Genomic DNA, 21841 nt, shown 5'->3' on the forward strand with positions numbered 1-21841 from the left:
AATCCAAACCTAAAGTTCCAGCATGTACTTGAAGCTGTCCCACAAAATAGCATAGACTGGACATGGACTGCCTTCAAGTCGACTTATGGGTGACCCTATGAATAGGTTTTTCATTTGGTAAGCAGTATTCAGAGGTGGTTTGTCATTGTCTCCCTCTGAGGCTGAGGAGGAGTGACTGGCCCAAAGTCACCCAGTGAGCTTCATGGCTGTGTGGGGATTCAAACCCTTGTCTCCCAGGTCGTAGTCCAGCACCTTCACCACTACACCACAGTGGCTGGTGACCCCAAGACTAAAGAAACTTGCGGGCAATTGCCTAAGCAGCACAGTAGGTGGCAGTCATGGGATTGGTTTTTGGTTCTTCGTAAAACCTGAAGAAGCTTCAGAATATTTCAAAGATGCAAGAAACAGCTGTGCCAAAACAAAACAAAACAAAAATTAGAAAAGCTATTTTTGCAAGAGCACAATTGCTGCCTACTTTTTAATAATGTCAAAGTGCAAGGAGAGTCACTGGGAACTGCTGGAACTCCCAAAAAGCCAAAGGAAGCAGCACCAGGCAGGAAAAGAAAAGGGGAAGCAGTTCCACGTGATTTCTGGGCAGGCATTGCAACAAAATATATGAAGATGGAGCTGACCAGCTAGGAAGAAGGATTTAGAAGTGCTAAGCATCGGAGGATGGTCCACTAGGAAAAGTGGGGCACTGCCTCACCTACATCAGCCCACCTCCTGCCTGCCTGCCTGCCTTCTCACGTACAGCAACCAATCAGGAAGTATCTCTGCCTGTCATTGGCTTTGGCTTCACTTACGGTTAAGTATCCCTGCCTGCCTCCCTACCAGTCTCAATGGGCACCGGCCACCACTGGTGCTATGGATGCTGGAATTACAGGTGCAACCTCACGATGGCTTTGCTCAGATTAGTTGCCCCATGGGCCCCTTTAAGATCATGTAGCATATTGTATTTTCAGTCCCAAATATCCCTTCCTGGATGTAAGATTTCCTCAGACTCTCTCCAACGCTGATTTTGTTTAATTGGATTGAGGAGGATATTTCTGCTGAACAAAACCCCTGATGAAAGATACCGCTGATAGCAGCTGATTCTGCAGTAGCACAGCTCCATATTCCATTTTAGATGGAGTTTGTTAGTGATCCTATTGCACACTTTGCATAGGGAGAACCACATTTTCGGAGGAGAGGGGAATCCCGTTAGACACCATCCAAAGCTATCCCTAGGAGTTAACATCAGGCAAGCTCCTTTGCTGTGATGTTTTAGACACATGCTAAAAACTTCTTTGCCTTGGCAAAAAATTACGGATGTAATTTTATTATGTATGCTTCTTTTTAAATTCTCTTGATCTTCTCGATATTTTTTATAACTTTATTACATCTACCTGTTTTTCAATGTTGGTTTTATCTGCATTTTTAAATCAATGCTTATACTCTTCTTTTGTAGACTGCTTAAACTATTTATTGTGTTATTAAGCGGTCTATAAATGTTCTTAAGTTAACAAAATAAAAAATAGCTATAGGCACTTCCAGACAGTCACTGTTTTCAGAGTGGGATTCAGTTACATACCGCCAAATTCAAGTTGTGTGGTTATAGTTGATTGCGAAGACTTGCGCAGCAAACCCACTTTGTAAAAAGATCAGACTTTTCGTGATAAGGAAAGTGATGGGCAGATGCACTGGAAAGTGTTGGATAACACTTGTTTTGACACAACATCCCTCACCACAAACAAATCAGAATACATGCTTGTCAAATAGCTGACATTGTCTAACCTCCCCGGAGACAAATCAGGACAAATGCTCATCGAATAACCCGCATTGTCTAACCTCCCCACAGACAAATCAGGAGGAATGCTCACAAAATAGCCAACCTCGTCTAACATCCTCACAGACAAATCAGTACGAATTCTGAATAAACACATTGTCTGGAAGCACCCTGTAGGACCCGCTCAGCTGCGGACCAAGCAGCTGAGGGGAGGGGAGCTTGTGGATAGAATCTCTTGTCATTCCTTGGCGACTTCTCTTGAGGATTCTCTAGATGATATCCTGTCTCAGCTTCAGCTTGGAATGCAGTTGGGTTTCTTCCAGTTCCGTGACTCTGAGATAAACGAAAGACTTAGATAAACAGGATGAGATCTGGAAGAGACCAGCTATATTACTGTGGGGTGGGGAGGGTGCTTTGAGGAAAAGCTGGAACTCTTCAGGAGCAGAGGTTAATACATCAAAAGCTGTAGACAGATGGTAATGCAGACGGGCATCTTTGTTGCTGAAGTTAAAAAAGCAGCTGGGCAGAGGAATGTATCAAATAGCAATTAAACTAGGGGGGAAATATCTGGGGTAATAGTTTAAAACTGGGGCTGAGTTCTTCCTAAAGTGTCAGCCATTGGCTGAGCTTCCTTAATGTCACAGAGAGAATTTAAGTTGCCTTATACTCAGAGCTTGGAAGATTAATTTTAAAAAGTAATAAATTACAGTTACAATTACATGGCCCAAAAAAGTAGTAACTACTGTTACAATTGCATTTGCTCTGAAAGTAACGGATTGCTTTTTCTCAAAAGTAATCACTACAATTACATTTCAGTTGCTTTTTAAAAAAACGCCTACAAGGTGCTGGCTTTGGCTGCTGCGCATCTAAGTAGTCTAAAACAACATTAAAAATAAACACACACATACAGAGGTAGTAGAATAATTCTTTTTATCCATAAGATAGCAATGGTGGTCTCTGCACTGGTAGGGGAGGTAGGTAGGGGGCTGAGGGGGGGGGAAGTTGGAGCAGGGCCAACTGGAGACACAACATGTCACACCATACCTGTTGTTTGTTAAGGGTGCTGGGAATTGTAGCTCTGTGATGGGTAAACTACAGTTCCCAGGATCGTTGGGGGGGAAACCATGTGGCTTAAATATATGGTGTGTACGCAGGCAAAGCTAAAGATAGACACTTGTTTATTATTAAATTTATATCGCATTCTTCTCCCCGAAAGCAGCCCAGGGCAACACTGAAACAACAGGCTCATTCTGTGTCCACTGACGTTCACACTCTGTAGTCTTACACACGAATCGGTCCAAGTTGTCATGACTCTGGGATCCAGCAGAGTGGTTCAACAATCAACCCCTCTTCCCAAGGAACTCTGGGAGTTGTTGCTGTGTGAGGGGAATAGGGGTCTCCTAACAACTCTCACCCCCCTCACAATCTACAGTTCCCAGGATTCTTTGGGAGAAACCATGATTAAAGTGGAATAATAGTGAAATAAAGGCAGGGCCGGTGACAGCCTGCCCTGGCCCCCTGCTCCCAGCCCCCCCTCCCGTACAGACCGTGTGGGACTGTTCCACCTACCTCTTGTCTCTTTCTGTGAATGCCCTGCACACTGGGCGTGCAGGTTACTGCCATCAACCAAGATGGCGGTGGAGGCTTCTCTAAGGGGCTGATACCTCTACTGCCATCTTCATTGATGGCACACATGCCTACCATCAATCAAGATGGCAGGAGGGGCATCAGCCCCTTAGAGAAGCCTCTGCTGCCATCTCGGTTGATGGCAGCTGCACACACAGCATGCAGGGCATTCACAGAAAGGGAGGGAGGTAGAGTTGGCAGGCGCTGCAGGCCTGCAATCTATAGGAAGGGCTGGGAGCTCCATCTCTGCAATCTGCGGCAGGGTCGGGAGTCGACCCTGCCAAGGATCACAGAAGGGGAGTGCTGCCCCCACACCCTAAGGAGGGGTTCTTCAGGGGACCTCGGCCAAGGCCCAACCTGGCCACCATTTGGCACCAGTCCTGAATAAAGGTATGGTGTGAATGTGGTCCAAGAGAGAGACTGTGGAACAGAGGAAGAGTGCCCATCTTCATGCCAGAGGGTTGGCCCTTTAAGGCTCTGCAGAGTTCTCTACAACGGGGTGGAACCTGGAGGAGGCAGTCTGGAGACAGAGGCACAAAATACCTCAGTCCGCTCCCAACTTTGTTGGAGCAAGTTACTCACTCAGAGCTGTTTGAGGTCCAGTAAGCCAAAGTCTCAGACCAGATCATGACACAAGCCAGTGGAGTGACATAATATAAAGAAAATAAAAGAAGCAAAATGTAAGGCTGCTGTCCTACTGCTCGGCTTCCAGAATATGCTTTGCTGCCATATACGTATGTATGGCCTGCAAGGAAAGAGCCCTGCCCTCACTCAGAACATAGGGATGGTTTTGATAGGCTTAACAGGGCTCCAAGAGGAAGGCAATGGTAAACCACCTCTGAATACTGCTTACCATGAGAACCCTCTTCATAGGGTCACCCTAAGTTGGCAACCCACCAAAATGTACCAACAGGGGCATGTGGGGCAGTAGTTGTTGTTGTTATGGGCCTTCAAGTCGACTGCAACGTATGGCGACCCTATGAATCAGCGACCTCCAACAGCATCTGTCGTGAACCACCCTGTTCAGATCTGGTAAATTCACGTCTGTGGCTTCCTTGATGGAATCAATCCATCTCTTGTTTGGCCTTCCTCTTTTTCTGCTCCCTTTTGTTTTGCCCAGCATTATTGTCTTTTCTAGTGAATCATGTCTTCTCATGATGTGTCTAAAGTATGATAACTTCAGTTTCATCATTTTAGCTTCTAGTGACAGTTCTGGTTTAATTTGTTCTAACACCCAATTGTTTGTCTTTTTCGCAGTCCATGGTATGCGCAAAGCTCTCCTCCAACACCACATTTCAAATGAATTGATTTTTTCTCCTATCTGCTTTTTTCATTGTCCAACTTTCACTTCCATCCATATAGATGGGAATACCATGGTCTGAATGATCCTGACTTTAGTATTCAGTGATACATCTTTGCATTTGAGAACCTTTTCTAGTGGTTGCATAGCTGACCTCACCAGTCCAACCGCCTTTTGATTTCTTGACTGTTGTCTCCATTTTGATTAATGACTGTGCCAAGCTATTGATAATCCTTGACAAGTTCAATGTCCTCATTGTCAACTTTAAAGTTACATTAATCTCCTGTTATCATTACTTTAGTCTTTACTCCCTCCAATCTTCACACCTCCTTCATCTTTCCGCTTTCCTGCTTTCCGTATGATATGTTCTGCATATAGATTAAACATATAGGGTGAAAAAATACACCTCTGTCTCACACCCTTTCTGACTGGGACCAAATCAGTTTCTCCATATTCTGTCCTTACAGTAGCCTCTTGTCCAGAGTATAGGTTGTGCATCAGGACAATCAGATGCTGTGGCACCCCCATTTCTTTTAAAGCGTTCCATAGTTTTTCATGATCTACCCAACCGAACGCTTTGCTGTAATCTATAAAGCACAGGGTGATTTTCTTCTGAAATTCTTTGGGCCATTCCATTATCCAACATATGTTTGGTACCTCTTCCCTTTCTAAATCCAGCTTGGACATCTGGCATTTCTCACTCCATACATGGTAAGAGCCTTTGTTGTAGAATCTTGAGCATTACTTTACTTGCATGGGATATTAAGTTTGATCATTACTGCCTTCCCTGGGATCCCCTTTCTTTGGAATTGGGATGTATATTGAACGCTTCCCCTCTGAGGGCCATTGTTTTATTTTCCATATTTGTTGACACATTTTTGTCAAAATTTGGACAGATTCAGTCTCAGTAACTTGTAGCAACTCTATTGGAATGCCATCTGTTCCTGGTGATTTGTTTCTTCCAAGAATTTTAAGAGCAGCTTTCACCTTATATCCTAAAATTTCTGGTTCCTCATCATACGGTTCCTCGGTGAATGAATCTGTCATCCTTGCATCTCTTTTATATAGTTCTTCAGTGTATTGCTTCCATCTTCCTTTTATTTTATCTCGGTCAGTCAGTGTGTTTTCCTGTTGATTATTCAACATCCCTATTCTTGGTTTTAATTTCCCTTTAATTTCTCTAATCTTTAGGAATAGGGCTCTTGTTCTACCTTTTTTGTTGTTCTCTTCTATTTCTATACAATAACTATTATATAGTTCTCTTTGTCCCTACGTACTAGTTACTGTATTACTGCATTTAGGGTTCTGACCGTGTTTCTATCTCCTTTTGCTTTTCCCTCCCTTTTCTTTAACCATTTTAAGAACTTTGTCAGTTATCCATTGAGGTCTTTTTCTCTTTTTAACTAGAGGTATTTTCTTTTTGCATTCTTCCCTGATAATGTCTCTGACTTCAATCCATAGTTTTTCTGGTTCTTTATCAACTAAGTTTAAAGCCTGAAACCTGTTCCTTATTTGTTCTTTATATTCTTCTGGGATATTATTTAAATTGTATTTTGGCATTATGAGTGCTTTGTTGTCATTCTTTAGCTTTATTCTGATTTTCGATACGACCAGTTCATGATCTGTACCGCAGTCTGCTCCTAGTCTTGTTTTTGCAGAAAGTATGGAACTTCGCATCTTCTGCTACCAATTATAGAATCAATTTAGGAATTATAGAATCAATTTGACCATCTGGTGATGTCCACGTGTACAGTTGTCTTCTTGGTCGCTCAAAAAATGTGTTGGCGAGAAACAAATTATTGGTTTCACAGAATTCAATAAGTCTTTCTCCTGCTTAATTTCTATCTCCTAAGCCCATTTCCCCACAATTTCTAGTTCTTCTCTGTTCCCTACTTTTGCATTCCAGTCCCCCATGATTATCAGAACATCTTGTTCTGGTGTGTGATGAATTTCTTCCTGTACTTCTGTGTAAAATCTCTCCAATTCCTCCTCTTCTTCATTTGCCGTTGGAGCATAGACTTGGGTGATGGTTATGTTAATAGGTTTCCCATTAAATCTCATTGATATAGCTCACTCAGACCTTGCGTTATAGTTCCTAATTGCTTTTGCTACATCACTTCTCACTATTAAAGCAACCCCATTTCTTCTTAATTTCTCATTTCCTGCATAAAATGTTTTCTATCTGCCTGATTGAAAATGTCCCATTTGCATCCATTTAATTCACTCACACCAAGTATGGTAATGTTGATACGTTCCATTTCTTGCTTGACAATTTCTAACTTTCCCTGGTTCATGCTTCTCACATTCCATATTCCTATTGTGTACATTGTACAACTCTGGACTCTCCTTTTGCATCTGTGCACATCAGCCTCTGGGCTTCCTTTCAGCTTTGACCCTGCTGCATCATTAGTCATAGTGCTATACGTACTTGTCTGTTGTTTTTCCCCAGTAGGTTGATGAGTGCCTTCTGTCCTGGGGGTCTCATCTTCCAGCACTATCTCGTGTTGCATTTTGGATACTCTGTTCATAGGGTTTTCGTGGTAAGAGGCATTCCGAGGTGGTTTACCATTGCCATCCTCTGAATCTGGTTGCATTTTAGTCTGGTATCTCAGGTTTGACCATTTCACCTTGGGTGCCCCTGCTAGGAGTCTAGCCTCTTGGTCTAGACTCCTGACGGCATTGTTCTCAGCTTCTTTGATGCTCTCAAACCCCCTCACCATGTTAAGGAGTGCATCCTAGAGGAGAAAAGGAATACTAGAATTGCCTCTTGGTCTGATCCAGCAGGGCTGGATACCTTCTTCCCCTGGTACCTTCTTATGCTTTAAATTGGAAGGACCAGGACTGAACATGAGACTTTCTGCATGGAAAGCATGAACTCCACCAATGAGCTACATCCCTACATTCGACTGTGCATAATTGGAAGGAGCTAGATAGGCACAAGCCTCCTGATTTGGAGGAGTAGGTCTGGGACGTCTCTCACTCCTTACGCCCTCTTTCCCCTCTCCAGCCATGGATTCCTTGCCTCTCTTGGTGCTTCTCTCTTCCCTTCCTTGCTGTAACTCGCTGTGAAGTCTTCCACTTGCAGCTCTTCTCTCTGGGAATATGCAGCACCTATTCTACAGCAAGAACAGACCTCCAATCCCACCCTCCCCACCAGTTAGGAAGAGGTCATCACAGCAGTTTTCATGCCCTCTGATGCCATCTCTAGGAGCCAGAACTCTGTGGTTTTAATGCTTTGGAGTCTGATCTTTGGACCATCTCGCCATAAGAAGAGCCCTGCAGGATCAGGCCAGTGGCCCACCTAGTCTAGCATCCTGTTCTCACAGTGGCCAACCAGTTGCCTCAATGGGAAGCCCACAAGGAGCACCTGAGTGCAAGAGCACTCTCCCTACCTGCGATTCCCAGCAACTGGCCTTTAGAAGCAGATGGTATATACTGCCTCTGACATAGAATTGAATCATAAACAAACAGCCACTTAGCAGTCTCTCTCTCTCTCTCACACACACACACACACACGCACACACAATTAGCACAAGCACATATCCTCCCCCCCCCCATGGCATAGGCTTGAGCCAAAAGGAGGGTTTTTTCAAGCTTAAATGTGACTGTGTTTTCAGCAGGTAAGGGGGAGTCGCAACAGAGGAGGGCAAAAGGTTACCTGTCTGCCACTACCCCATCATTCCCCAGCTTTGACCCCCCACATACACAGCCTCTCCCACCATCGCCTCAACAGTTAGGCTTGTGGGGAGAGAGACTCCCCTTGATTTCAATACGAGCTTTTTAAAAGCAGGGCAGAGCCAAGGAGGGGAGGCTGTGGCCAGATGAGGAGGCTCTCACATGGTGGTGGTTTTGCACCTGTAACCAAGCCTAAGCATATGCAACCGCAATAACCAGGCCTTGCTTCCCTGTTGACCTTTGGCGCCGCTGCCTTCGCTGTTTACCCAGCATTGCATTGTGGGTTGTAAGCTCCTCTGGGCGGGGACCTGCTCTCTTTTGTACTCTGTAAGGTAAGGGTGGAGAACCTCAGGCTGGGGAGCAAATGTGGCTCTCCAGGCCTCTCTGTCTGGCCCTCTGGACTTTCACCAGATGAAACCCCCTCCCCAGCCACACCCCTCATCGGCCCACCTCCAGTGTTTTTGTCTGGCTGGGATGTGATCTTGAACTCTGATAATGCCTCTTGCTTGCCTGGATGGAGGTTAGAGAGGGGTGCGTGTAGAAACTGCTGCACAAATAACATTTACATTCATTGCACTGCCCACATTTGCCTCTGGCCCCTTCACCATAGCATATGGCCCCCCGAGGGTTGCCCAGAAGGCAATGTGGCCCTCGGGCCAAAACAGATGTCCCACCATTCTGACAGAGCATCATGCACTGATGCTGCTACATAAATAAATAGGCGAATTTCCACACATCTGAGTTGTTTCTGTTGCAACAGAGACTCCTCTAGCGCTAGTCTGACTATGCTGACTACATCTCCCAGGATCCTTAGGGAGGGCAAGCGGGGGGAGAGAAACCAGGATTGTAAAGGGTAGGGAATCCAGGTGTGTTTTTCTAGGCCTGCTTGTCTTTCATTTGTCTCTTTATTTTAGAAGTTATTTGGTGTTGCACAGAGCAGAGCTTGGAAAAGTTACTTTTTTGAACTACAACTCCCATCAGCCCAATCCAGTGGCCATGTTGGCTGGGGCTGATGGGAGTTGTAGTTCAAAAAAGTAACTTTTCCAAGCTCTGCGACAGATCCTATCAGCTTTGCTAATGGTGGGCTAAAGAAGAGATGATAACACGGGGAGTCCTTGCTGTTCCAATCCCATGTCATTCAGAGAACCTGTTTGGGCCCTCTTTGACTGAGAGAAGGGACTGTGTGGCCTTAAGGTCAATTGAGAGAGAGACCAAGTAATGCCCAAGAGAGAAATACAGAACTTGGCAGGAAAAAAAGTGCAGGACAACAAAGGTTGGCAAGAGAGAACCATTTTATTTTTGTAAAGAAAAAGCATGTGACAAAAAGATTATATTTTGCAATGTTGCCCCGTAAGTGTTCTGTCACAGTATTAATGCTCCTTCCATGAAAGGGCACAGATGTAAACCCCCCTCCAAGAAGGTAAACGTTGAAACAGGTTATTTGATGAGAAGGACAACATAAAGTGTTTGTAACATTCCAGTGGTATATATCCTAAGGAGCAACCTTGGCATGTAGAAATTTATAACCACATTGCATCTATCCGCACACACACTAAGGTCCACTGAAAATTCACATCTGAGCTTAAAGATATAAAAAGAAACCACAATAGAAAAACAGAATCTAAGTGACCAAGAACTGCTACAGACCCACCACCATCTCTGGGTCACTGAGGTCAGCAGAAGTTCCAGCAATAAAGGTTTTTGAAAAATAATTCCTCTTTTAAGAGCAAGAATTTTCTTAGAGCCCAATAAAGGGGGGGGCTGGGTTGCAAAATCCAGCGTTTGCAAGTAGAGAATATAAGATATAAATATTAACATACATCATTTTACTTACTCATAGAAACTACAATAGCGCAAATTCAGTATGTTACATTGCAGTTGTTCAGGCTGTGTATTAACACTGGGATTTGGTTGTAAAAAGCAGCGATCATGACATACAATTGGGCAACAACACACTCCATTTGCATCACATGAACATACAGAATACTGTCTCCACCTAGTGGAAAGACCACATGTGAGCTTGCTTTGGTCTATTGCTAAATATGAGTTGGGGGAGGAGTGGGCACATACACACATAACCCATCCAGAGTTTATTTTTCTGACTCATTATTTTCAAACAGAAAGACAGATCCAATTGTAAACCCCCCCCCCCAAACTTCAAAGAGAGTGCAATCCAATCCACTGTAGGTTGTATGCTTAATTCTGGATCAGCTTTCCTACGGACCAACTGTCTTGTATGTCTTGTATGAATTAAGTCTGTTTGTTAGCCAACGCACAATCCCACCACTGTGCTCAAACATAGAATCTGAACCTTTACAGCTTTCTTTGCATAGAATGGAAAGCAAAAGGAGAGCTGTGTGTCGTCAACATGTTCATGGGATCAAATCCCCAAAAGACCTCTCCAAGTGGTTCCATGTTGATGTTAAATAGTACAGGGGTCAGTATGGAACCCAAATGAACCTCGAGGGCATTGGCCACGGGGCCTCATCTTCTGGGATCTGTCAGATGGAACCACCACGGCTCAGTGGTACAGCAGCTGCTTTGCATGCAGAAGGTCCCAGGTTTGGTCCTGGCATCGCCAGGTAAGGTTGAGAATGACTCCCTGTATGAAACCCCAGAGAGCCGCTGCCAGTCAGTGTACCGTAGACAACATTGACCAATGGTATGACTCGGTATAAGGTAGCTTCCTATTTCCTTCCATTTCCTCTTCCAGACAGATGCCCAAGAAGGACGCTTTGGCCAATGGTATGGAATCCACTAAGTCCAAAAAGGATGCACCTCCACAAGTCATCCACTAAGGTAGTCCCCAAACCAGACCTGCACCCGGATTGGGATAAATAATGTGTCTCATTTCTATTTCCCCCCCTAAAAGCCCTTTTATACAGGACTCGAGGAAATCCCACTGAATTGGAATGGACTGAAATAACCATCAAAATAACGATAAGGCAACGTTACATGATTCTATTGCTCCTGGAGTTCCCTGAGTTTTGGAAGGAGAATGGTAAAGACTTTGCATAGAAGTGCTTGCAGCTTTCCTCTTTGCTTAGCCTCAGACATTGTGGATTGAACAAGTAATAGAAGCAAAGCATTGATTTCAGCATAAAGTTGATTCTTCATTGGCATTGCTCTGGTCCAAGGTTTCCAAAAGCTCTCCCGAAGGGGCTCAGTTTATCTCTAACCGGATCTCGGCCTGGACAGGAGCAGAACTTCCTAAAAGTACAATCCGAGAGAGTCATATAGGGTAAGTAAGAGAGCTTATACCAAAAGATATATAAGACCACTTCTTCTAACTGGTTATAACTTTAAGTTTTATGTTAGCCTTATCTGGGGTCTGCTGTGGGATACGTGGGTGGGAGTAACCCTATTGAGTTCAGTGTGATTTACATCTGAGTAAATATGCATAGAATCGCAGGCTTAAGTTAACAGAAAGCTAGGGCTGTGCCAAAAATTTCAAAAAATTATTTTTCAGAAGTTCTTTGGGTGGGTGGGAGCAAAACAAACCCATCACAAAATTCAGGGTGGATTTCTCCATAATTCTGGGGAGGGGGCAGAGGCTTAGTGTATGGATCCTTACACCTTGACCAGGGTTTTTCCCTGTGCCACTCACAGCCAAAATTCCCATGCCGCTCACAGTGGCACAAGGCAGTCCTTCTCCATAACTTCCCACTACTCCCACTTCCTGGAATACCCTTGGCAGCAACGCCAAATCATGCCACACCATGTTGCCCCCAAAGCATCTTGGGAAGTATGGCTGGTGGGAAGTGGGGTGAGGATTAACGCACAGGTTTCTGCCATCTGCACTTCTTCTTGAGACCCAGAAAAGTAAATAGTAAACCTCAACCCAAAAAATTCAGAGAAATGGTTCCTCTCCTTGCCCCCAAAGAAAACTAGTCCACATTTTCACAGAGGGAGAATATACAGGAAGAAGGTGGAGATTTCAATCCAGTCTTATAAATAGCATTTATATCCCACACTTCCCGCTAAGAGTTCACAGCAACACACACACGGATTCTCCCAGACATGGGCCATATTTACGCTATTCATTTATTCCACTTTATACAGTCCAGGCTTCGCCCAAAGAATCCTGAGAAGTGTAGCTTGTGAAAGATGGTGAGAGCTGTTAGGAGAACCCAGTTCCCCTCATAGAGCTACAATTGCCAGAGCGGTTTAACAGAATCCCTCTTCCCAGAGAACTCTGGGAATTGTAGCTCTGTGAGGGGAATAGGGGTTTCCTAACAACTCTCAGCACCCTTCACAAACTACAGCTCCCAGGATTCTTTGAAGGAAGCCAGGACTGTGAAGTGGAATAAATGCATGGTGTGGATGTGGCCTATATGCTCTTCCAACCTATATCTTAGGTTGCAATCACACTATTTCGTCTGATGGAACCCAGTGGGGGCCACTGAGAATGAAGCCCGCCTCGATCTGCATACACACCAAGGCTGGCTCTAGGTTTGAGGGGCCTTGGGCAAGGTAACCTCTGATGGACCCCCTCATCCACATCAAACTCTGGCATGCCTATCTGGTGGAGAGTAGCAGTGGTGGTGGCAGCAGCACTTTCAACAGCATTCCAGAGGAGGGAGCACTCCAAAGCTTTCCAAACTCGGCCAGGTAGTTGTGTAGCTGCCATTTTAATTTCCAGAATACTTACCAATAAATCTGAGGTTTGTTTGGAGATTATAAGATGCCCTGTGGGGGGGAAACACAAAGGAGACAAGATGAGGCACATTGGAGGTCTCTAGTTCTGGCTAGCATTGAAACGAATTTCAGTTTTGTGGCAGCCAAAATCTACTGCCTGAGGAAGCCATCTTACTAATGGTAGGTCTAATGGTGGGGCCCGCCTTGGTCAGCTACAGAAACAATTCAAGATTATCGGGATATCAAGTAGCATCAAGTAATATTCTGCCAAAGACTTGGCAAATGCCACAAAATGGAGTAAGCCCAAGACCGCAGCTCCTTAGGACTTACCACCAACAGTGAAACATCCTGATTGCATGGTAAAACATGCAATGGATCCATCTTGGCCTGCAACAAGAAAAGAGGGGAAGACTTGAGGTTCTTGGACATCTCTCGGACTGAAACAAAAACTGCTTAAAAGGTTTCTTCAAAATTTCTTTTTTTGATCTGAGGACCACATGCCAAAGTGGGTGTGGCTGAAGTGCAAAAGTAGGTGGAGCCAAAGCCAAATGGAATATATTAATACATCTGATGGGCAGAGCAGTTCAATCCCCCAATCCATTGTGTGGAGGGGGGTGTTGTATAGGCAGAGGTGTCACTCTATCCAGCCCTGCCTGGTTCTACGGGGAGCCTTGCCAGTGAAGAGTGCCCCAATGTGCTTGCCCAAATGATAGATGGGCTTTACCACCAGCGGTATCCCCACCAGTGATAATCAGCAGGAACCCCTGAAATGGGGCATTTTGGGAGTAGGCAGAGCTAGGCTACAACAGAATCATCTGGATCCAGAGCCAGCCTTGCTGCCTTCACATTATTTGCAATCAGCCTGATCTGGGCCTCTTTGCTGCACCAGCCGGGAGCAGGCAGAGCAAAGAGGAAGTTTTTCCACACACACACTGCCTGCCCTGGCTGGTGTGGGTCAAAGGGGAGATGCGGGTCAACCTCTGTCTTGTTGCCAGGTAGCTGCAAACAAAACTGGCCTGTTTGGAAGGGCTGTTTGTTTGCACTGACCTTTTATTTAATGAGTGTATGCACAAAGTTAAAAGGACTGTTTTAAAAATGTAGTATTTCAGTGAATCCATATAAGAGGTCAATTTTAGGAACCATGATGGGACAACATTGAACTGAATTGTCAACTGTTTAAAGAAGACTGCTTTCATTCATTATGTGTGTGCATGCAGAACAATCCTATGTAGCCCTACGTATATGCAAGCCCCACTGAGTTCAGTGAGGCTTACTCCCATGTAAGTGGGCACAGGCCTGCAGCCTTCTATCCTGCGTATTTGCAAGGAAGGCGGATGGGGAGAAAAACTGTGACTGGTTGGCTCTTCTACTGTGAACCCTGGCTCTGCCTACCATTAACTGTCCCATCAGTACCAAAAGGCATCAGCCTCCATTGCCCCCCCCCGCTGGCCTGCTCTTGTGATTTTCTCTCCCCTCCCCACAAAAAATTACTTCCTCATTGAGAATAGATTGGAGCGCTCCTTCCTGCTTTTTGCTCCTCAGCGGGGAGGGAAATTGCTAGACCAGAGAAGACAGCAACGTCCTAGGACACCAGAGCAGAGAGTGCTGCAATCTACCCCTCCCTGATGCTGGTGGCTGTGGCAGTCAATTCAATTGGGGGTTGGCAGGCATTTTTAAAAACCTTAATGGATTCATCACCCCTGCCCACTAGGGATGGAGGAGAAATTAAATTTAGTTCGTATTTCAAGCCAAATTATCAAATTTGCAGTTTCTGAAACAATATGCGAAATGAAACATAGGGCTCATCTACACGGGGATTTACTGTGGGTCTGGTGCTACTCACATCCCCTTTTAATTTGCACGGTTCACATGACGTTACTGGCAAACAGAAGCTATCACAGTTTTCCCGCTGTATATCTGTACTAAGCCAATCCTCTGATAATATGAAAAGGGAAGGAACAAATGTCTTCACTCCGGATCTCTAGTGCTTGCAGATGCTTTGCTCCAATGCTTTTAGGTGGGTGTGTGAATCGTTCCCCTCTCCACACCCCCTCCCTCCCCTCCTCCCTTCATTCATTTCAATTCCTGAGGGCCAAAGAGAAACATCTGGCTCTCTCTCCCATTCTGCTGGGATTTTTATGTTGTTGCAAATGTTAGTCAAAACAGAGTACAGAAATGTGTTTATTAGGATAAATTCGCACTAAAATTCTGGAGAATTTTCATAAGGATTTTTTTAAATCACAAATTGCTGCAGAAATGAGGAGAGCTGAATTTAAGATTGGATACATGAAAAACTGATGGAACCATCCCTACTGCCCATCCTAAGACTTACCATCGACTCTGAAAAGTAAAATACGGAACTGCCGGGGATCCACCTTGACCTACAACAAAATAATGAGGAGACAACTTAAAACACATACTACACACACTCATCTGTAGAGCTGGAATGATTTTGTTCCAAAAATATTCTCATCAAAATTCTCCTTTGCAGATTTTGGGAGGCAATATTCTCTTAAGGACTCATATATTCTCCAAATAATCTGTTTTTATGATGTTTTAAAGTGTTTTTAGTGTTTCTGTTTGCCACCCTGGGCTCCTGCTGGGAGGAAGGGCGGGATATAAATCAAATAATAAATACATAAATAATGGATTCTCCATTTAACCCCCAGAGCTCAGTCATTTCCCTATTTATTAGCTGGCTATGGATGTTTTGCAATATTTAACTGTTGACACGCAATAACATTTAGTACTTGACGGTGCTGACAACGGATATGCAATGGTATTATCATGGCAATATCTAGGGCTATGTGCACACTAGCTGTTTCAAAAGCAGCAAGACTGCTCTTGTCTGGCTGCAGTTTGAAATGTATTTGCCCACGGCTGGACACATCTCCTTTCCCCACTACTGATGTCAGACCTTTTAGGACTGTTCACAGCAAAGTATTGGGCCAATTAATGTCTTGGCCTGAGCCTACTGCAAAGTGTTTCCATTGGACACACCTGAAATGGCAATGGGGGTTGATGACCAATCAGTTTTGAAGCCTGTGCAAAACTGACTTCAAGGTAAAATGTAATCGATCTCCAATTTCCCAGGTTTTGGAGTAAAAACGGGTGGAGTTTGACTAATGTCGTGTGTCTCCCATTTCACAAAACACAATTGGGAGACGTGCTGAAACCAATACAACCACAAGTGTGTCTTCAGCCCAATTCTCAATGCCGGGGGTAAGGATCCTGCATCCATTGGAATAAGTTAATATGAGTGAGGGGAGTCTAGAGGGAGATAAGGTCAAGGAGAGGTGAGGAAAAGGTGGGGAAAGCCAAAATGGGTGCAGGGGTGGAAGGAGGAGAGACAGCCTTCTCAAGTATCAGGTCAGCCAGTGTTCAGGGGAGACTGCTCCATTGGGGCAAATGGGGCTCTGCCCCACCAGCCTCAGCCTGCCCTCACCCAGACTCCTCCTGCCTGCCCTTCTCGCTTACAGCCAGTCCAGGGGGTGGCCCTGGCTGCCACCTTCCTCCTCCTCCTCTGCCCCAGTGTTGCCCTTGTAGAACTCATCAGGGAGGAGGATGGGGGACAAGATGAGAATTAGTGGACTCTGCCTGTCACTGGCTCTGGCTCCGCCTACTCTTGGGCTCCCTGCCTTCCGCCCCACCAGTCCCCAAGGGCACCAGATCCACTGACTGCTGACACCTGATAATGCAATAATCACAGTGAATTTCAAACCTATTAGCTCCAGAATTTTGAAAGAAAGAAAATACATCTGAGTCGTGGAAACGTCCTTCATTAGAGTGGTTCCCTAATTCCCTAGACCTTGCTACCAATTGTGGAATGTAAAGACTGCATCATAAGATATGCAGGAAATACAAGTCTCAGCAAAACCTTTAATTTTTTTTCAAAGAGTCTTCAAAGAGCCTACCACTGGCTCCAGCTCTGCCCACTGCCAGCATGTGGCCCCTGGCATATTACCCTTGAGGGAATGTGGCCCTTGGGTAAAAAGGACTTCCATCCCTTCTTGAGGCCTTACCACAAACTGTGCAATGTCCAGATTGTATGGGAAGATATACAGAAGCCTGGAATCCATCTTGATCTAAATAAAAACAAGAGGATGACAACTTGAAACATGCAAAAGACCCCAGAGTTGGAATGAATTTGTTCTACACGTTCTCTTTTCCAATTATTATAAAAAATATTCTCTGGTTGTAAAACTATTACCACCCAAAGGTGAGTTTGTGGTTATTATGAAGTATGGAAGTATGGACTGCCTTCAAGTCGATTCCAACTTATGATGACCCTATAGGGTTTTCACGGTAAGCAGTATTCAGAGGGGGTTTCCCATTGCCTTCCTCTGAGGCTGAGAGGCAGTGACTGGCCCAAGGTCACCCAGTGAACTTCATGGCTGTGTGGGGATTCCAACCCTGGTCTCACCCAACACCCAACACCTTAACCACTACACCACACTGGCTCTCTGTGGTTATTAGCACAGTAGTAAAATACTTAATAAACAGCATGAAGAAAGGCCTGCCCCTGATCTCAGCTTCCCCAGACTTACCGCTAACTATGGAAAGTCCTAGGTGCGTATTACAATATGCCACAGTATGGGATTCAGGTAGACCTGCAAGAAAATAAGGAAATAAATGAGGTACCTGAATACCCTTATACCCTTAGTGCTCACTAGAGTTGAAAGACATTTGCTCAAAAACTCTTCTCCCCGCACCCTGAGTAAAAAATCTCTCTTCTTTTTCTCTGAGCAAAAAATCTCTGCTCTCCTCTCTGCTTGAATAAAAATCCTCTAGCTTCATAATTCATAAATCCTTTGTGTCCTTCAACTTTTCTCTGCTTGAGTAAAAACTCTCTGGTTTACTTTATAGTTCATAAATGATTACTTTTCTTCCTTCTGCTTTTCTCTGCTTGAATAAAAATTCTCTGGCTTTATAGTTCATAAATTATTATTTCTCCTCCTGCTTTCCTCTGCTTGAGTAAAACGACTCATAAATCATTATATTTTCCCTTTCTGCTTTTCTCTGAGTACAAAGTCTCTGACTTTATAGTTCATAAACCATTTTCCCCCTTCTGCTTTCTTCTACTTGAGTAAAACATCTCATAAAACATATTTCCTTCTTTTCTCTGCTTGAGTAAAAAGTCTCTGTCTTTATAGTTCATAAATCATTGCTCCTTCTTTTCTCTCCTTCAGTAAAAACTCTCTGTCTTTATAGTTCATAAATCATTGTTCCTTCTTTTCTCTGCTTGAGTAAAAAGTCTCTGTCTTTATAGTTCATAAATCATTGTTCCTTCTTTTCTCTGCTTGAGTAAAAAGTCTCTGTCTTTATAGTTCAGAAATCATCTTTCCTCTTTCTGCTTTTCTCTGCTTGACTAAAAACTCTCTGTCTTTATAGTTCATAAATCACTGTTCCTTCTTTTCTCTGCTTGAGTGAAAAGTCTCTGTCTTTATAGTTCATAAATCATTGTTCCTTCTTTTCTCTGCTTGAGTAAAAAGTCTCTGTCTTTATAGTTCATAAATCATTGTTCCTTCTTTTCTCTGCTTCAGTAAAAAGTCTCTGTCTTTATAGTTCATAAATCATTGTTCCTTCTTTTCTCTGCTTGAGTAAAAAGTCTCTGTCTTTATAGTTCATAAATCATTGTTCCTTCTTTTCTCTGCTTGAGTAAAAAGTCTCTGTCTTTATAGTTCATAAATCATTGTTCCTTCTTTTCTCTGCTTGAGTAAAAAGTCTCTGTCTTTATAGTTCAGAAATCATTGCTCCTTCTTTTCTCTGCTTGAGTAAAAAGTCTCTGTCTTTATAGTTCATAAATCATTGTTCCTTCTTTTCTCTGCTTGAGTAAAAAGTCTCTGTCTTTATAGTTCAGAAATCATTGCTCCTTTTCTCTGCTTCAGTAAAAAGTCTCTGTCTTTATAGTTCATAAATCATTGTTCCTTCTTTTCTCTGCTTGAGTAAACAGTATCTGTCTATAGTTCATAAATCTTTTTTATTATTATTATTAATTTTTATTCAAATTTTCAAAAACAAAACAAAACAAAACAAAAACAATTATACAAAAAAAATAAAATGTTGACTTCCGATTTGTCGCAGATCAACCATAGGTCTACAATATATAACAATCCTGTCTCTAAAATTATATTACAAAATCACTTTCCTCCAGTAGTTATCTTAATTAATCATCAAATCTCATAAACATTACTTTATTCTTTCCACAAAAAGTCCAAAAGAGATTTCAATTCCTTGAGAGATATATCTTTCAATTTTTCTCCAAATAAACATGTCGCTTAATCCATCTTGATTCAAATCTGTTAGGTCCAGTAATTTCAATAGCCATTCCTCCATTATCTATATTAATTCCATCTTCCATCTTCAATAATCCTGTTAAATCCAGTAATTTCAGTAGCCATTCTTCCATTATCAGTATCCCATAATAATCTTGTTGTCATAGCCATAATCCCAATAAACATATCGATTAATCCATCTCGTCGAATCTATTAGGTCCAATAATTTCCATAACCATTCTTCCATTACCAATATTAATTCCATCTTCCATCTTCAATAGTCCTGTTAAATCCAGTGGTTTCAGTATCCACTCATCCATTATCAGTATCTCATGATGATCTTGCTGTCATAGCCATAGTCATATAACAAGAGTCTGATGGGAATTTCCCCCTTCACAAATATGTCCTTGCCATCAATTCTAAATATGTTGCTGAAATATTGTTGTAAAGTCACTTCTCTGCTCTTCTTTTTTACAAAATGCACTGGCTCATCTCTTAAGAGTTTTTCCACTGTCACATATTTGTAATTAATTCCATAGATTTTTTCTATGTCAAGCTCCATCACATCATTCCAGTCAAGAAAATTATCCAAGACGTTGATAACTTTATCACTAATATCTTCATTAGTTTCTTCAGAGACAACGTTGAATTCCAAATAGTAAACTTTATTTCTAACATCCGTAAACTCCAGATCTTTTTCCAATTCCTCATTTGTTCCAGTCTCCATGGCTTGTATCTTCCCTTTAATTTTTCTTTTCTCATCTCTAATCCCATCAAAATCCTCTTTCACAGAATCCCCTATTTTTTTAAACTCCTGCATCATTTTGCTAAGTTCAATTTTCATCTCCTGTCTGCCCTGTCTCAGGGTTTGTTTCATTATCACAATCTCACTCATTATTTTCTGAAACATAATTTCTTCCATGGTCTCAGTTACTTTCCTGGTTGTCATTCTTAAAACCACAAAAACAAAAAATTATTTCAGCCACAATTGGGTTAATGTTTCAGGCTTGCAGACATCAATACAGCCTGTCTCATCTCTTATATATTCAGGAAAACAAAACAAGTTTAGTTCCCAGCTTCAAACAGTTAGTGGCGTCGTGAGTAAGCAGATTCGTCAAAATGAAATAGACCAAAAAAAAAAATAGTTCCAGACATGATACTCCAAAGTTCATAAATCAAATTTATTTTTTTCCCTCCTTGAAATAAAAATCCCTCTTCCGTTAATATCTTTAGAATGCACTTCCAGGTCCGCTTTTTGCAATAAAAACAAAGATAAGCTTTTTTCGATTTCTTTCCTCCTTAGTTTCGTGAGTGAAAGAGAAATTTTTTAACTCACCCAGTTCTTTATAGCTGATTCATTGACAAATCTCTTTTTGGTGCAACAATTTAAACCAAGTAAAAAAAAATGGAAAGAAGGATGCTTGCCTGTTAGTTCGTTTTTCTTTGAAGAAAAGATAAACGTGTCGCTTAATCAGCAAGAGCTTTGATGGAAGTCCGTCCGGCATTCGCTGGCTGAACTTTCTCTCATAAATTAATGAAATCCAGTCCTCCCAACAAAAACAGGCTTTGTGGTTAATCTCACGTTTCTCCCTGGCCGGGAGAAAATCTTAACCAGTCAAAAAAAAAACATTCTGACTGATTAAAGCTGAAAAAATTTCATCTAAGACAAGAGCTTGTCTCAGAGGCAGCACAGGCGAATCACCCTTCCCGGAAGTCTCGCCCGTCTATAGTTCATAAATCATTGTTCCTTCTTTTCTCTGCTTGAGTAAAAAGTCTCTGTCTTTATAGTTCATAAATCATTGTTCCTTCTTTTCTCTCCTTCAGTAAAAAGTCTCTGTCTTTATAATTCATAAATCATTGTTCCTTCTTTTCTCTGCTTGAGTAAAAAGTCTCTGTCTTTATAGTTCATAAATCATTGTTCCTTCTTTTCTCTGCTTCAGTAAAAGTCTATCTTTATAGTTCATAAATCATTGTTCCTTCTTTTCTCTGCTTGAGTAAAAAGTCTCTGTCTTTATAGTTCATAAATCATTGTTCCTTCTTTTCTCTGCTTGAGTAAAAAGTCTGTCTTTATAGTTCATAGATCATAGTTCCTTCTTTTCTCTGCTTCAGTAAAAGTCTATCTTTATAGTTCATAAATCACTGTTCCTTCTTTTCTCTGCTTCAGTAAAAAGTCTCTGTCTTTATAGTTCATAAATCATCTTTCCTCTTTCTGCTTTCCTCTGCTTGAGTAAAACGTCTCATAAAAATGGTACTTCCTCCTTCTGCTTTTCTCTGGCTTTATAGTTCATAAATCATTTATTTTTCCTCCTGCTTTTCTCTACTTGAAGAAGTCATCTCTGGCTTTGCCAAGGAGTGTATATCTCCCCAGCATGCTGATTTTTTTAAACCTTACTCAACCACACAACTTGATGTGACAAACAGCAGGAATAGAAGTACAAATATCCCCAAGACACAAGTGCTTCTGAGAACTTACCACCAACTCTATGAGGGCCAGGTTGCATACTTCGGATGTGGAATCTCCTTTGATCTACAATAAAATAATAATGAGACAATCTGAGGCAT

General features: G+C 42.7%; 1 long non-coding RNA gene across 1 annotated transcript; it reads left to right on the forward strand.

Moving 5' to 3' along the window:
* Positions 1–522: 522 nt before the first annotated feature.
* LOC133375378 (uncharacterized) lies at positions 523–17132 on the forward strand. Its single transcript, XR_009760193.1, has 3 exons — positions 523–804; positions 11239–11607; positions 16901–17132. It is a non-coding gene; the product is annotated as an uncharacterized LOC133375378 (long non-coding RNA).
* Positions 17133–21841: the final 4709 nt, after the last annotated feature.

Source organism: Rhineura floridana, unplaced genomic scaffold (genome assembly GCF_030035675.1).
Source record: "Rhineura floridana isolate rRhiFlo1 unplaced genomic scaffold, rRhiFlo1.hap2 scaffold_19, whole genome shotgun sequence".
Classification (NCBI taxonomy): Eukaryota; Metazoa; Chordata; class Lepidosauria; order Squamata; family Rhineuridae; genus Rhineura; species Rhineura floridana.